Below are 248 nucleotides of genomic sequence, written 5' to 3' on the forward strand. Positions count from 1 at the left end.
CGTCCACAATCTGCTCATCATCGTTGAAAGGACTGGCTCGTGAAGCCAATAAACACTCGTCTTTGTCGGTCTTGTGATGTGATAGCGGTGTTATGTGCGGTCTCGTGCTAGTGTGTTAGCGAGAGATGCCCCTTTAATGCCCTGGGTATGCTTGGGGAGTGTTGCCTTTCTCTTGGGGGTGGGGTAGGCATGAAAGAGAGATGGGGGGGGGGGTTAGGTTGGCTTCTGGCTTCGTCATTATTGTAGTC

The sequence above is a fragment of the Penaeus monodon genome, chromosome 32 (genome assembly GCF_015228065.2).
Source record: "Penaeus monodon isolate SGIC_2016 chromosome 32, NSTDA_Pmon_1, whole genome shotgun sequence".
NCBI lineage: Eukaryota > Metazoa > Arthropoda > Malacostraca > Decapoda > Penaeidae > Penaeus > Penaeus monodon.